Source organism: Gekko japonicus, unplaced genomic scaffold (genome assembly GCF_001447785.1).
Source record: "Gekko japonicus isolate JY-2015 unplaced genomic scaffold, Gekko_japonicus_V1.1 scaffold244, whole genome shotgun sequence".
NCBI classification, from domain to species: Eukaryota; Metazoa; Chordata; class Lepidosauria; order Squamata; family Gekkonidae; genus Gekko; species Gekko japonicus.
Window position 1 is genome coordinate 622,254 of NW_015165838.1, and position 12,895 is coordinate 635,148.

The following is a 12,895-nucleotide window of genomic DNA, read 5'->3' on the forward strand; positions in this document are numbered from 1 at the left end:
CAGTTGTGGCAAGCGGCATTGCGGAACCTGCAGGTCTTGCGGTCGTGCGAGTCCACGCAGCTGGCACACGCGGACGAGCTGAGATGCTGGCGGCCGGTGCTCGGGTGCGGCGCTTGAGTGCGGTGCGGTGCTTGGGTGCGCTGCGGTGCTTGAGTGCGCTGCGGCGCTTGAGTGCGCTGCCGGGCCCCTCCATAGGCCCGGTGGACATCCTGCTCCTCGGGACCTTCCGGCTCGACCTGGAGGGCCGCGGCAGGGGCAGTGTGCAACCTCTCCCACGTGACTGCTGCAGCAAGGGCCCCTTTGAGGTCGACCTTCTCCATGGCCATGAGCTTCCGTCGGAGCTTCTCCTCCCGCAGGCCCACGACGAAGTGGTCCCGGAGGGTGTCATCTAGATGTGCCCCGAAGTTGCAGTCGGCGGCGAGATGGCGCAGCTCCGCTAGGTACTCGGTGGTGGTCTCTCGGCCCAGCTGGTTGCGGGTGTAGAAGGTCACCCTGCAGATCAGCTCCGTTGGTTTGGGCGCGAAGTAGTTTTGCACAGCGTCGATGATTTGTTCGAAGGTGCAGGCATCAAGGTCCGTCGGGGATAACAACCTTTCGGCCAGGGACGCGACTGCTGTGCTGCAGGAGGCCAAGAGGAATCCTCGTTTCTTGCCGTCGTCCGTGATGTCGCAGAAGGCAAGCGCTGACTTGGCGCCTCTAACCCAGGCTGGCCAGTCTTGCGGACGGGTCATGTCGAAGGGCGGTTGCAGCCCGAACCCTGGAGTGGTCGCCATTGTGCGCGTCGGAACGGGTAGAAGAGGAACGGCCTCACTGGCTGGATCGCTGCTCATTGGATCGCTGCCGCTTGCGTTCTCTCGGTCTCTTCTCGACGGCCCGGCTCAGTTGCGGCTGAATCCCATCCTCGTCGTCACTATTGTGTAGTGGGTTGCCGCATGGCAGGACGACAGACAACGACGTGGTGCATAGCATGCTTTATTAGGTACACAACAAGAACGAAGGACAAACGGCCGGCAGGCCAACTATATACACAACCAGGGGACCACCCCTTGGTCCCATTGGCGGGTTTGAATCTCCCGCCACGGTCCCATTGGTTCCCCCAGTGGAGGGACTAGGATCCTAGTCCCTATTGTTGTTCTGGGCTGAAGCTCAGGTGTGTGCGCTGACCTCCGGTGTGGTCAGCGGATACCACATTTATAATGGCACAGTTTCAAGGGTAGCCATGAGTAGGTGATAGGGATAGTGTGTTTGGTGTATCTACAGATGCAGTGGGCTTCTATTGTGAGCATTTCCCTAAAACAGGGAATTCTGCTGCTGCTCCAGAACAGTAAACACAGGAGGTAGGATGGAGGAGTTTCTGCAGAGATCAGGAAGTGGGTGGTTTCAGACAAATAGCTGTGGGATGAATACCAACTATTCACAGAGCCAGCAGCTAGGTGCTAAATCTGTAGATATCAGAGCCTGAGGAAAGAAGAAGGAATTCAGAACTGACTGAGAATATGAGAACAGAAATCAGCAAGCTAAGGATTTCATTGGATGGATACAGAAAGATGAGCTGCATTCAGACATCATGCAAAACTATGGTTTCTAAACCATGTTTTGATTAAAACTTGGTATATCATGACATCTGAATGCAAGCTGCCAAACAAACCGATTTGGTGGTGAGTGGTAACCCACAGTTTGTTCCTGTCTTGTTAATTGCAGTATGTAGTCCCCCCCCCCCCCAATTATGTCTGAATTGAGAAATCCAGCTTGGTATGGTAGCATCACCAGTAGTGTTGGCTGTGCAGAAAACCTAGCTGTTCCAGCCCCCCATCACCCCACCCAGTTAGTGAAGATTCACCAAGCAGGACTATGCATTTCCAGCCTCTGCTATGGGAAAATATAGTGGGACAAAAGTGATAACTCAATTTCATGCGTTATTCGGTTTACTAACATAGGGAATAGAAATTATTCCACACAGAACTGTCAGAGTCTTAAACATTTCACAGCCAACTTACTACTGCCATACTTTCTACTCCATAAAGAGACTATTGACCCCCTCCAACTCCCCCTTTACTTCCCAAGAGACAATGCTGGTGGTGACATAGGCCTGATTGCGTGTTTCTTCCCAAGCTTTTATTTCTGTGAGAAACAAGGCTAGGAAATATAATAATGCAGTTTCAATCCACTTCAGTGACCATTCGCAAGTGGATTTGCCATTTCACACAGTAAAATCCAGTTGCAAAGTGCATTGAAAGTAGATTGAAAGTGTGTTATTGAAAGTGCTGAGCACTTTCACACGCACTAAATATCCACACTTTCAATCCACTTTGCAACTGGATTTTACTACTGTGTGAAATGGCAAAATCCACTTGCAAACCGTCGCTGAAGTGGATTGAAACTGTGTTACTTAGCTTGTGTGAAAGTAGTAAAACAGCAAAGAGAAAAAGGAGGCAAAAGGTCTATTATGTTTTGACGCCAAAAAAAAGTTCAGGGAATTTAATAAAACAGTTAGACAGAAAGAAGAATGATGGATAATGATCAGCTTAATCAAGGGTGGTCCAAAGATGTTAGAGGAGGCATAGTTTCCTCTAGATTTCCCTACCCTTTCCATGCCTATTTATTGCAGTCAACCAATAGGTGAGTGGGCAATGTAATGATGCATTCATAACTATGTTTTACAAGGGAACCTAGGACAGTGCTCAGGAATTCTACTCCCTAGACAAGAAAGGAATCAAGCATTAATTGACTGGAGTTTATGAACAAACTGTGGACTATTAAGGTCTTTCATAGACTAATCAGGGTTCTCATAACAAACTGTGGTTTAAACAATCCATAGTTATATTGCAGTAGAGTAATGTTTTCGTTGGTAAAAACCCATGGAATTAGAACAGAAGCATTATCATGTCAAAGTAGTATCTTAAAATCATCAGGTATCTTAAAATCATATTGGCTGTAGCAAGGAATGCAAATCTTATAGGAGTCTTGCAGCCCCTTTAATTGTGCAAATTAAGCAAATCTACAAATGTTTCCTTAGCTAGCATAATAATCTATATATCTAATTGCCAAGTGGCCCCCGGAGTGCGGATCGCTAAATCAGCGCTCCGAGGGCACTTGGGGGGGAGGGGGAGGTTTGTGCACTCTTGGGGCAGTCCCCAGGGGTACACAAAAATCTAAAAACTAAAAAAAAATATTGGGGGGATGTTTAAATCCCCCCGAAAGTGCAAGAGCGTTCTGTGCGCCTGCGCACGGAACGCTCTACGAACGCCAACGCCGCCGCCGCCGCTTGGAAGGCAAGCGGCGAGCGGGGGGGCTGACCGGCGAGGGCCGAGCGGCCAGCCGCTCGGCCCTCGGCTTGGAGCCGGGGGGAGGGGGAGCTGCCGCCGCCGCCGGGCGGGCGGCCGCGGAGCAGGGCGGCGGGGGGGGAAACAGCGACGCCCGGGCGGCTGAAGCCTCCCGAGGCGGGGGAATCCAGATCTACCCCTGCAATTGGAAGGGGTTGGTAGACCTGGGCTCCTCCGGAGGCCAGGTCTACCCCTGCAATGGAAATGGGTTGGTAGACCTGGACTCCTCCGGAGGCCAGGTCTACCCCTGCAATGGGAAGGGGTGGGGAGACCTGGGCTCCTCCGGAGGCCAGGTCTACCCCTGCAATGGGAAGGGGTGGGGAGACCCGGCCTCCGGAGGGGGGGGTGCTCCAGGGCAGGGGGAGGGGAAGATCAACCCAGGGGGTGGAAGAGACGGGGAACCGGCGGGATAGGGGGGGAACTTACCTCCTCCTGCTGCTTCCTCCTCTTCCTCATAGGTGCGGAGGTCCTCCTCTCCCGCGAGTATCGCGGGTCCCCCACTTGTTTAGTCTATTTTTCTTAGTTAGAAGGAGGAGCAATCAGCTGTGCAAGACACAGTAGTCCCCCATCCCCTCTTGAAATCCTACCATCCCTCTGAGACTGCAGAAATCTCAACAATAGTTACTCAAAAACTTCAAAGCCTGGTTTTTTTTAAGGGTTAGAAACCTGTTTCAAATCAAATAGATAGTTGGATCTTCAGAATGCTAGATTCTGTTCTCAACAAGAAAGGTATGCATTGGGGGGGGTGGTGGAATTACTGCAGTTGGAAAATTAGCATTGAGAAAGGTAGGCTATAACTTTTCTCGGTGACACCTAGTTTTCTTTGTGTGAAGTTTCCAGTTTTGTGCATGGAGGCTGAAGCACCTGAATCCAGGAACAGTTTTACAATTATGTAAACTAGATCTGAGTAGAGGGATAAAAAAAACCTAGATGAAAATAAACTTGAGTATATAATTCTGCACATTAAATCCCACCGACTTCAATAGAATTTAGGCAGTGTAGTTGTGCATATTGATTGCCTTTACATTTCATTAAAAAAGGAAGAATGACGGAAAAACTTTTGTATACAGTATTCAAGACACAGACGGAAGCACAAATTTGGCCAACACACACAAAGCATCCTGTTTGACAAGATGTGTCCCTCTCTCTGCAAAAACTAGGAAGGAGATTTGATACTTCAAGAGATCGCTTGTCCAACTAGAACATTTGAATTATAACTCTTTCCCAAAACAAAGGTAATATTGACCGTTGACACTGATGTTTCCTCATTAAATTGGTAGTTATCCCAAGCTGTCCACAGAACTCAAGCCTTTTTAGACATTCTTTCTTTCAAACATTTCTATCCCACCTTATTTCATTAGACTCAAGGTGACAAATAAGGCAGCAACCAAGTTGCAAGGGCATAAATAGTTGTTCAATTAACAAAATTAAAAAATAATAAATTTAAACACTTCCCATTGAAAATAAGAATTAAAAAGCACAGTATTGGCAAACTCATACCCAAACCTGCTGGAACAATTCATTTTCTATCAAATGTTCTCTGCATCAAGACTGTCTTACAGGTCTAGCAAGTGAAATTGCCCTCCTCGGCCACTTTAAGAGGCCATTCCAAAGGACTGGGTCCACCATGGAAAAGGCCCATCATCTCACTGTAGTCATATGGACAGTCCTAAGTGATGGCACTTTAAGGAAAAGGCTGTCTGAAGATATAACTGGTGCAGGACAGTATCCTATGAGATGTGGTTCATTAACTATGAGGGACCTAGACCATGAAAAACTTTCCAAGTAATAACTAGAGGTTTTGATTGGGTCCATAATCTAACTGGTAGCCCATAATCTAATAGGTCCAGGAATCTAAGCATGTTGGAATGTTGTCTTTTTTTGAGTGGCTGATGCCACATTTTGTACCAAATGGAGCTTCTAAGATTTCTTCAAAGGCAGATCCAAGTAGAGCACATGACAGTAGTCCAATCTGGAGGTTACAGTAGCATGAATCAGGGTAGCCAGATTAGGTAATGAGATAAAAACTTGCTGTAAAGAAAGAAATGCCTGCTATAAAAAAAACTTGGATTCATCTATGCATGTTGAAGCTAGGGGGGAAAGGACCAAAGAATACTGTATCATTCTGTATACATTTAAAATGTTCTGTATACAAATCATTCTGTATACATTTAAAATGTTCTCTAGATGATGACCCAGTTTTGTCCCAAAACAGTGGCCAAGATTTAAAGACTTACTTCAGGCACATCCAGAGGCTGATATATGTATGTGTGCTGATGTATTTTAATTTTATTACTTTGACTGGGAGGCCCCCGTACCATATAGCAAACTGTTCATGAAACTTCCCACAAATTCATAAGAAGTTTAACACACAGCATGGATAGGTGCTACAAAATATACAGAACCTCTTGGTTGTTCAAGCTGAATGGATAGATTTTGTTGAATCTAGGCCAGGGATTTCCGTTGTGGTAGAGAGGGTACCGTGGTGCCCACCAACCATTTTAGAAAATGGACGGGGCCAGATGGGGCTTTTGTCCAACAAAGATTTTGATTGGCCACTGGAGATTTGATTGGCTGTGCAAATTTTCAAAACTGTTGTTTGGGCAGCAGCTGCCACCACAACCCAAGGATCTTCACTGTGGCAGCCATTTTGTGGCAGTCACTTTATGGGTGAACCATGTGGCAGAATTCCAAAGGTGCTCACAGTGCCAAAATGTTGGGGGGCCCTCATCTAGGCTAAAATAATTTATATGAAATTACTAAGAAGTGAAGTATAAGGAATATCTACTTTTAGATTTGGGCTTGAGAGGAAAAAGTTAAAAGAGCAGAATGCAGTTAATACAGCAAAGAACAATTAGTGTTTAGGGAACATTTTGGGAGACTTACATGTATGGCATTGTTGAATGAATATTGCACATATCTGAGTATGATTTTACAGTTAAGATGTGTCTTCTTTCTGTATTGTTATATTGAAAATATACAGTCATTTTAGCATTCTGTTTGTTCTATGCATTATGGATTTTGCATCCATATTTAACATTTTATGCACCAAAGTATATAAACTCAAATGGATTTATCTTTTATGAAATAGCTGTAGTTTATTGCTGACTAAAACAATTTGGTCTAGATTTATGTAGTTTGTGCCTGTGGCTATTCATTTATCTATTGCTTTTACATTCCTCAGCAGCTTGGAAAGCTGCAGCTCTGCTATTTACAGCTACAACATGCCCTCTTTTATAATGTTTCGTCTCCACAAGTCAGGAGAAGGACAATAAAATGTAGATTTCTAGGTCACTGCCAAGAAGGACCATAAGCATCAATTCGTTCTAAAGCTCTACTGGACCATTTTAGCTGTCATGCCATAGAACATACATCCACCCTGAATATTTCTTTATGCAACATTCACAGTCACCACAGCAAATTCCACTCTATCAACAAGTTTAACATAATAACATGGTTTTAATACTACAGGAGAACAATAGCCCTGTATTGCCAGTAATGAGAGATCATGAGGAAGACTTTAAAAGGAAGCAAAATTAGGCAGGAAAATCCCTAAATCCCTATGCAAGCCATCAGTGAGGATTTTTCTAAATCATTGAAGAATAATCCATTATACAATGGAGAAAGTCATAATATTTCTAATCTAAAATGCTATGTAAGTGATCTGATAACTGGATTAGGTTGTTTGAATAATTAGGAGTAGATTAGGAGTAGATTAGGATTAGCCATATTTGTTCCTCCAGGCCATATTAAACAGGTGTCTCCTTTGATTTAGATTGCTGTCAGCCATTGGACATTTTTAGGAAATCTATTCCTCATTTTATAGGCATGTCTCATGTAGGAAAGTTTTGCTCACACACTCACAATATGTTATAAACTGAAGCACAAAAAGATAGACCAGAAGAGAGCAATTCAGTGTATAACATTCCTATTTATTGCAGGAATAGGCAATTTTTTAAAAATATACATTTATTTTCTAATAAACAACCTGTCTAACTCCTTGGTCATAGTGACACACACACACACTTCTTAGCATTTGGCTTGGCTGATGCATCCGGTGGCTCAAGGAGGTGAGACAGGCTGCACTGATGTGCCTTCTGCTGCTAGCTTAATAGCGTACCAAGAACCTGAAGGGAGAGAGGGTCAGATATAATCTCAACACTAAATCATTATGGTCTTTCATCCTCTGTAGCTTTGGAGATGGTTGTGGTCTATTACAAGCATAAAGGGGTTGTTAGCTAGGTAGTACAGGAGGGCCCAGCAGCCCACTTGATCACCAGTGCCTCCCACTCCATCACAGTGTACCACATCTCCAGGGGTTGTAGTTTATGGCTCAGGAACACTATAGGCATTTCCTGGCTATCCCACTTCTGAGAAAGGACTCCTCCAAGGCCCATTTCCAAAGTGTTGGTCTGGAGGATGAACAGCCTGCCAAAGCCGGGATTGTGAAGGGCTATTGTCTGCAAAAGGGTTGATTGCAAAGATTAGAAGGCCTTCTGACTCTATGGAGTCCATCGGATGTGGTTCAGTTGGCCTTTTTTCAGGCAGTCCCACAGGGATGCTGCCTCGATAGCATAGTTTGGGATGAACTTACTGTAGTATCCCAGCAACCCCAAGAACTGTTGTACCTGCTTCATGGTCTGAGGAGGAGGAGGAGTACTCCATTAAGGAGATGACCTTCTCAAGGAAGGGGCATATCAGACCATTCCCCATGATGAAACCATCGTAGTGCAGTTACCTAAAGCCTATGTGGCTCTCAGCTAGGCTAGCCTTGAGCCCAGCATGGTCCAGGGCTTTCAGCACAGTCTCCCAAGTGACAGAGGTCTGGCATGAAGGTGATATATCATCAATGCAGGCAGGCAGAAGGTCTGACACCCTGCCAGAACTGTCAACCAGGTGCTGGGATGTCTTCACTGCCCCATGCAGCCTGAATGGCATCTTCCAAAACTGGAACAGGCTCTGGAGGGTGGCGAACACTGTCTTCTTGTGGTCCTCCAGGTGTACTGGCACTTGCCAGTACCCCTTTGTCTAGTCAATAGCTAACAGGGACCAAAAGCCCCCCCCACTGGTCTATCTATATGTCTGCTCTCGGCATGGAGTGAACATCAAAGCAGGCTACTTTGTTTAATTCCTGGGAGTCATTGAAAAACCTGGTACTGTCCTGATGGCCAGTGTCCTTTCAGCAGGCACTCAGATGCAATTTCCAGGCGTCAACATCCAGTTTCAAGTTCCAAGACAACACTCACAGCTACAAATGTGAAGGGCAATCTGAGAGCAAGATGATGAAGGTACAGGCCAGCGTCAGGGATGTAGACAACAATCCAGAGCAGAGGCAGCAAAGGTCAGTAACTATCAGATGAGTTCTTCCACACAGCCACTCCCTTCTCTGTTGCTTTTAAGTACCAGGCTGCTCAGCAGCCAGTCGTGAGTCCTGCAGATGCTGGCTGCCTTGGTCCTGCTCCTGCAAGCATTCATCCTCCCTGTTGGTGCTGGGCTGGTGCTGTGCTGCCAGACGAGCACTACACCTCCTGTCTTGCAGGTCTCCCCTTATTCTCTTCCTATGGTATTCCTGAGGCTCTAGAGACAGAGGTGGTGAAATGATCAGCAACTGGCTCTCCCTTGCCAGCTCAGGGCTGGGAGGCTGAGGATCTGTGTCTGGCCCCTCAGAGACTGCCTCCTCTTCCTGCAGCACCTCTGCCGCTGGCTGTGGGTTGGGGTCAGGTCCACTGGCTGACTCTTCCTCAGAGGAGACCTCAGTGTCCTTTTGCTCTGCTGGGCTTGACTGGTCCATGACAGGTACAGCCTCGTACTACCATCTGGTTTGGGGACCAGGATGATGGGGCTGCACCACAAGCTGCAAGAGGGCTCCATGATGCCCAGCTGCAGTATCTCATCTGTCTTTTTCTGCAGCCGCTAGCCAATTTAGTTCAGCTAATCATTCTGGCCCTTATAAACCAGCAGTTGATAATCCATGATGGCTAAGGAAATATAATTATGGAGAGGGCCCAAACAGACCAGCTCCCCTACCAAGATGGCATCCCCCTATTTTTGACTGAAGCCGTGAGGAAGGAGCAGAAAGAAGGGCAGACTGCTAGATGCAATGAACTGACTTTTTATTTTTGCAAACATTCAGGACATGTACAATCTTGCTGCCCACGGCTGCAAGCAAGAACAGAAGCCAAGAAGCCAAAGGTTCAAGTAATATCGAGTGACCTTCAGAAACCTACAGCTCATCAAGAACACACATCTGGGGTGGATGTGATTTGTGAACAAGAGAGGGGAAGAATGTCCACCTCAGATATAGTTGATGCTTCTCACAAGACACTGTCGCCTTGTCTTGTGAGTAGATATCTTCTTGCAGGAAGGAATGGGTTTACTCAAGTCAGAAGGGACAGGAGGACAAAATTTTCAGTCAGGAAGAAAAAAAGAGGCTTCACATTACAAGAATTCAGCTAGGTAACCTTCCCAAACGTAGCATTTTTCATTACATCTCCCAGGAACAGGCAGACTAGGGTGGGAAAAAACTGTCAGATTGGAAGACCAATTCCTGCTTTGACTGCCTCTGGGGCCGATCTGTCTTCCATTTTGGAAGATCTTTTCTATGCCTTGGGGTTGAAAGCAGATGGTAAAGTGGCAGCAGTCCAGAGAGTTTGTCTTTTGTGTTTCCTTTCCCTGTAAGGCTATTAACCTTACAGGAGGGACCGGAGTATGTTTGGCATTGAAGTGGTAAGCTGCCTCAAAAGATGGAATTGACTCCTGTTTTATCGTGATTTACTACAGAGCTTGTTATGAGGACTTAATCTGTAAGAAGCTGCAACCTCCTTTTTAAAAACTGTTAGCCTATCTTGCCACTTGAATGTTTTATTGCCAACTGCTCATATGATGGATGATTTCTGCAGTGCATACATTCTGAGAGTTTAAATGTTTCTACTCAAATGAAATGGTGGGGTTTCACCCCCATTTTTGCTGTGTGCTGAGAGTTCCCTTTTTGCTGGTGAGCTGTAAATTTACCTGCTGAAGTGAACCCCAAGGTCAGTTAACAGGAAGTACTACTTTACACAGAGGCTGATTAAAATGTAGAATTCACTGTCAGAGGATGTATTGATGGCCACAGGAATACCCAGCTTTAAAATACCCAGCATGCACACAAAAGCTTATACTTAGAATTGTTGGTCTTAAAGGTGCCACTGGACTCAAACTTTGTTCTGTCACTTCACACCGACATGGCTACCCCACCTGAATCTATAATATTTTTGTTCTTTCCACACATGTTTTTCTCTACATGATTATAAAATCAGACTACTGACTTTGGTTTGGATTGGGTCTCGCAGCCTCTGCCCCATTTCCTCCATCTTTGGCATTTTCCAGCTTTTGCCTATAATGGCTGCGTCGACACACTGGATAATGCACTTTAGCAATCATTTGCAACTGGGTTTTCCTGTGATTCAACATGAAAACCGCCTACTGAGTTATTGGAGCACATTCCATAAATAAGCCATATGCTAGCAGTTGTGGCTTTTGGAATAACAGAACAACTTGAGTGGAGCAAGAAACAGCAGAGAGCAATGCTCCAGAAGAATTAAGCCTATATCCCAAGGAGGTGAACTGTTTTAAGAATTTAAGAGAATGTCTGCGTCTGTTGCCCTTGGGAGTGCACATAACAGTTATACTCACAAATTGGGTTGCTATTGCCTCATTTTTAGTTCCTCAGTAGACCCTGGTAACTCCCTGCTCAAACAGATAGAAAGGGAACATACAGAACAAAACCGAGAAGCCTTTCCAAAGGCAAAATAATTGCTACAGTATGTCTGTTAAAACAGGCAAGCAGGTGGTGGTGTTTTATGTCAATCAATGGGAAGCTTGTCTTTTATCTCAGGATTGCCCGCTTGGTATGTGTTGGGTGCGAACAAGCATACCCACTCTAACAGAGGCATTAATGAGACTTTAGGCTGCGCTGCTTGTACAATGTAGCAAGGCAAGTGTTGATATTGTATGGGCATTACTTCCCTATTTTAAGGTGAGCAGAGGCTTTGTGGTTTGCCCAATGTTCCTCGGATTCCTGCCTTCTGCATCACAAGAATGGCTAATGATGGCAGGAGTGGGGTCACCAGTTGAGATCCGTGCCTTCGCACTGAGCCCATTGCCAGTGGGCCGTGACTGGACCCAGCTGGCCTCCAGCCTCGACCTTCCTTAAGAGGCTGCCCTGCCTCCCCCAGCCACCTGACGCTGGCACATTAAGATTCAGAGCTGCTCCCCTCTGCACCCAACTGGCCTCTTGAGTGGGCCTGGCTTCAACGGGCCTGCCACTTGGAGGGCAGACTGCCCTGGTCTGTTGACCGGCAGGGGCGGGGCCAATTTCTGCTGTACCCAGGCCATTGCCAGGCAGGCTATTCCAGCTGGCCCTCACCCCGTCACCCCTGGTAAGTGCAGGGGCCTTGGGGCTAGCCCTGTGCAGATCCAAATGAAAACTGTAAAACTTCTACCATTTCAATTCTACTCCAATTGAGAAGGGTTTCCCCAAATTCTTACTTGTTTTACCAAGACTAGTATTTTTTTCCACACACGCTCAAAGCATACTATACTACATCCTGTTTTTACAGTCAAAACTTAAAAGCTCATATTCCAGTCCTATCCTGTTCTGAAATATTCCTGCAGGTGGGGTAGCCGTGTTGTACTGAAGCAACAAAACAAGGTTTGAGTCCAGTGGCACCTTTAAGACCAACAAAGTTTAATTCTGGGTATAAACTTTCATGTGCATGTCCACTTCTTCAGATACATTGAAACAGATTTCCTCAAGTCTTAAATATAGGTGGGGGGGGTGTTAGTTGCCACTCCCCTTGTGGGATAGGGGAGGGTATAAATTTATTATTATTATCATCATTATTATTATTCCTTCCTGGCACTAGCCCCCCTTGTACCTATATGTTATGGCTAAGGAAGTCTGGTTTCAGTGTATCTGAAGAAGGGTGCACGCAATGACGCACACAAAAGTTTATGCCCAGAATTAACCTTTGTTGGTCTTAAAGGTGCCACTGGACTCAGACTTTGAAATATTGCTGTGGCAGTGAGTTCTACATGTCAATTAAGCATTGTTGAGTAAAGAACTTACTTCACTGAAATTTTTCATGTTATTATACAGTACTGTGGCCCCGGTTACACAGGCCGGATATCGCAGGGGGGAGGCATGGCAGATTGCCCCGGCGCAGTTTGATCCATGATTATACGATCAGACGTGCCGGTGGCACACCACATGTCCTTCCCTCGGAGCCGGCGCGTAAACGAGGGGCCGGAGGGGAAAGCCGCGCGCCAGTGCAATCACACCGCAGGCATCCGGAGGCATCCCGTGGCAAACCATTTGCCAGTACTTTGGAGGTACTACTTTTTTATTGCGCGTTTTCGGCGGTAAGCCACCAGTTGGCCACAGGTGCGCTCCACTTCCCAGATGTTGGGGTGCGATCACGCACGGATAATCTGCCCACCACCCGTGGCTCTGGGCCTGGGTATAGTTTTAATATTTTTAAAAACAGACTAGGCTATTAGCATTTAGTTTCTGTGGTGACAGGGAAAGCTGG